Source organism: Athene noctua, chromosome 33 (assembly GCF_965140245.1).
Source record: "Athene noctua chromosome 33, bAthNoc1.hap1.1, whole genome shotgun sequence".
Lineage (NCBI taxonomy): Eukaryota > Metazoa > Chordata > Aves > Strigiformes > Strigidae > Athene > Athene noctua.
Window position 1 is genome coordinate 1,774,705 of NC_134069.1, and position 4,547 is coordinate 1,779,251.

A 4,547-nucleotide genomic window follows, 5' to 3' on the forward strand; every position below is an offset into this window, starting at 1 on the left:
GCGGGCGGGGCGGGCGGCGCCGCTCCAGCCCCGCAGAGCGCCCGGCGGCGGCGGCGCGGGGACCGTGCGCGGACGCGGCCCCGCCCGCGGAGTCCCGGCCCCGCCCGGAGCCGAGACGCGGCCGCGGCCCCGCGCGACCGGCCCCGGGAGACGCGAGCGCCCCCCCCGCCGCGGGCGCGGCGGCCCCGTCGCGCAGGGGCGGAGGCGCCGGGCACCGGGGCCGGGCGGGCGCGGTCCCCCGCGGACGCGCGGCGGCTCCCCGGCGGCGGCGGGGACGGCGCGGATCGCCCCGCGGCTCCGCTCCCGCGGTCAGGCTGCGCTCGGGGGCGCGGGAGGGGCCGGGGGGGCGGCCGGGCCGTGCGCGGGGGGGCGCGGAGCGAGGCGCGGGGCCGGCGGGGCGGCGCCGCCGGAGGGGCCGGCGGGGCCGGGCGCGGCCGCTCGGTCCCGGGACAGCGGTTCCTCCGGGCGGGGGATTCCCGCGGGCTCTGCGCGGGGACCCGGGGCGGGCGGCCGGGAACACGCGGGGGGATCCGCTCAGGGTCTGCGCGTGGTCGCGGGAGAGAGAAACTGCGCGAGGGGCGGGTCGAGAGCGCGGAGGAGGGTTGAAAACGTGAGGATAAAATGGGGGTTTCTGGGCGCCAGGGCCGCGTGGAAATTGCACTTTGGGCAACAGCGAGGTTGAGCAAAGGATCCGTTTTCCCGCTCCTTCTCGGTCTGACCGGGACTGTGGGTGTTTTCGGGGGTTTTGGAAAGCTGGAGGGGAGCTGTCTCGAGGGAACGCCGCTGTCAGACCCCCGGCGGTACCGGGCGTTCCCCTCCAGACCCATCTGCCGAGGTTCCCGGAGATCTGGGTGAGAGTCTGGCCTGCGGTGGCTGTTATGAAACGCTTTAATCAAGGCAAGAGTGTAACGGCTCGAGAAACAGGAATTGATGCCCCGGTTGGTGCTGGGTGTAAACGGGAAGGAAACGCGTAGAAGTGTCAGAACTCTTTTTGGTGCGGGAGGAACCCCGGGCAGTGGTGCCAGGATCTCCGGGATCGCGTGTTTCTGGATACACCCGCGGTGAAGCGATGCTCCAGGCCCTGGGTTTCTGCCCTTGATAACACGTGCCCGGCGGCACACGTACCGATAGCAGCCGGCGTTGTTTTTGTGGTGGACGGAGCTGTTTGCATTGCTGGTGGACTTTGTCTAAAATGCCTAAGTGCAGATCTGAAGGGTTTTGCTTCAGAGGCGAGAGCCTGGAGCCTTTGCTGTGAGCTGGCAGCGCTGTGATTTCTCGTGTCCCTGGGCAGAGCCCGGGGTTGAGAAGAGCCCTGCTGCTGTGCGGAGCTGCGGGCGGGCACACCGGGCACAGAAACACGGGGTCAGTGGATGGCGCTGGGTTTACTGGTGAAGGTCAAACCCGAGGTTTTTCCCCATTAATGGTTTTTGTTGTTTGCTTTTTGTTTGTTTGTGAGTTTTGGTGCACTGAACCTATTTAAAAACAACAAATTGCTTGTGTGTAGGGAGAGGCGCGCGGAAGAGCTCGCGATGTACGGGAAGAATAGGGAACCAATCAAAGATGCCAAAGAAGGATGTGACCAAAACACAGCCATGCTTCAGGTGGGTCCCTTTAAGGAGCATATATAAGGCATTTGCACAGCTAATAAGCTGAACAAGTAGTAACCGTCATATCGGTGTCTGTGCTTTTGTTCCTGCGAAGGTTTTAACCTCCTGCAAGGGTTAGCTGTGATCTGAGCGCCACAGCTCTGTGGCTTGGCAGGTAGAAAAAGACAGCTATTCCCTCACCGCAACACTTGTGTTTTTAATACGTCGGTCTGCGTCCTACAGGGTGACCTGTGTCAGATGCACACTTGAATCCGTAGCTCTTTCCCCCTCAGCGCTGAGGGATGGATGGAAATTCCTTACTTTAGTCCTTGTCTGGGTTAGAGCCTCCATGGTGCAATGTGTGGTGCAGCCCGCGGAGAAGGGACGTTTCCCATGGCAGAGAATTTGCATACTTAGCAAACCACACAAAGAAAGGTGACGAAAAAGGTACTGGCCCTCCTTAGATACAGAGTGTGAAGGCATAAACCAAATAATTTCTCTAAAGATCGCCGAGGGAATCTGTGGTAGGTTCTGAAAAGGAACCCAGTCCCTAAAGGACTCAGCTAGTGCCTTACACACAAGGGACTTTATTTCCCCCGGGTCATGACCTGTTTCATACAGAAGTAGCTCCTACATGATTATGACGCTTTTGGAAATCAAAAAGCCATCTATAAGTCGTCTCTTAGAAGAATTTGTCAAGTGTGAATTCTTGGTGGTATTTACCTGTCTCTATTAGTTTATTCGGACTTTTTCAAAATGCATTGAACATACTCATTGCTGACTAGGTTCTATTATCAGAATGAGAAAAGAAGACCCCTTTTAATTGTCATAGGTAGCTGAACCCTCAAGAAGAGGCCAATCTCCGTCTGTTGGGGAGGAGTTTTGTCTGTTACCTGAAGCATTTTGTGTACCCGTCTGTGATAGGAGCTGGAGGAATCACACTCTTTCATGGAGAGTTTGACTAGATTTTCTTGTAAACTGGTTACGGGTAGTTATGTTGTTGGTAAGGCAGCAGTGCTTCTAGTCGGGAGGTACCCTGATCAGTGTGTGAAGTCAGTGAACACTTGGTCAGAGCCCAGATGTCAGCAGTGCAGAGTGTGTTCTTGAGCAGCATCTTGGCACTGAACTTGTGCTCGTGCCACAGCACTGTCCAGCTCCGTGAGGACCGGGAGCCTCTCGGTTCTAGTGCTGCTCCCTGCCGTGGGGGCTCGTGAGCTGCTTCTGTGGGTGATTTTGCACGTATATGTAAATATTTATTGCTTCGCGTAAGGTGCCTGTGATTCTGAATGTGAGAGAAGCGTGCGACTTCAGCTGTGAAGGTGTGGAGGGGGTAGGAAGCGATGACTGCCTGGAGCTGTCTGGTGGTTCACAACTTGTCTGGTATCAGCGGTATTTTTAACCAGGTAAAGTGCCAGCTAATTGTCCATATAGTTTTTGGGACGAGCAAATTTGATATATGTGTGTGGCCTTAATAATAGACTGTGCAAGGTATTCCCCAGGCCGTTGTGTGTTTTGTAATACAAAGGTAAAGGAAAAAGACTCTCGGAAGGAGGAGGCGCAGGAAGAGCGTCTCCCCCAGCGCCGGGCCCCCCCTGTACCCTCCTCTTCCAGGGAGGAAGAGAAGGAAGGAGATGCTGAGGAAGTTTTGTTACGGCGGGAAATGAAATGCGTGCACTGGCCGGATCTGCGCAGCCGCTCTCTGGCGATTAATTATTTCCAGGCCTTGAGCAGGGGGGGCCTGGCGGCAGGGCGCAGTCTGTGTCTGGGTGTCCCCGGGCACAAACGGCTGCCGGACAGAGCAGCGAGACCCGGCCCGGGACGCTCACGGGGTGGGGAAGGGGCTCCCCCCCGGCCCCGAGAGCCCCCAGGAGCTGGCCCCAGGGCTGCTGGTGCCCCCACACCCACCGGCAGGCTGGGCAGGGGCCATAGCAGTGGGCACCCCCGCCCCCCCAGGGCTCTTCTGGTGCCCCCCCGATGGAGACAAATCCACGCTGAGCTGAAAGGCCACAGCCTTTAGTTATTTCTTCCCTCTTTTCTTCTGTTGGTCCTTCTTGTTCTTCTCTGGTGTGTTGTGGTTTGAACTCGGCCAGCAGCCAATCGCCACGTGGCCAGTTGTTTACTTCCCCCCACCCCAGCCCGGTGAAACAGGAGAGGGACAAAAGAGGAAATTCACAGGTTGAACTAAAAGATTTACTAGTACTAACAGGACCAACACAACAACAGCAAGGCCGAGCAGGTGAAGGCGGTCACCGAGCGGTGGCCGGTCTGGGCCCGTCCCAGCAGCGACCCGACCGCTCCAGAGAATCCGCCACCACCCCGGAACCGAAACGGGGCGCGGGGGAGCAGCGTCCGCCTGGACGGGGAGCGGGACGTGACCCCACGTGGAACGCTCCAAGGCAGCCCTGCCCTCGGCCGTGCTCCCCTCGGCCACGGAGAGGGAACTCCCGCCTGGCCCAGAGCAGGACAGGGCTCAGCTGGTTCCTGCGCCCGCCCTCAGCCCGTGCACCTGCACTCGGTAAACGCAGGTGTACTCGGGGTTGCCCCAGTTGCTCTTCACAAGGAACTTGACATACGAAAAGGCTCTGGGAAACGGCGCGGTCTGCGAAGACAAGAGGGAAAGGGAGGCAGAGGGGTTAAGAGCGACAGTGCAGTCAGTCCCTCCCTGCCGGCCCTGCTCCTGCTCAGGAACCAGCTCCCGGCGGCGGGTGGGAGCGGCTGCTGCCACCGGGGCTGCTGGGGAGGCCGGGGCACGGGACGGGGGAAGGCTCCTGGCCTCCTCTGCGTGCCGGCCCGGCCGGGGCTGCGCCCCCCTGCCCCTTGCTCTGGCCCTCCAGGCCCCGCTGCCCGCTCTGCCTGCCTCCCGCAGAGAAGGGGACGCTCTGCTGCGAGGAGAACCACCGCCTGCGCCTCAGCCCCGCCAGGGCTCTCTGGGCGGGGGCCCGGGGCCCTGTGCCCAGGGAG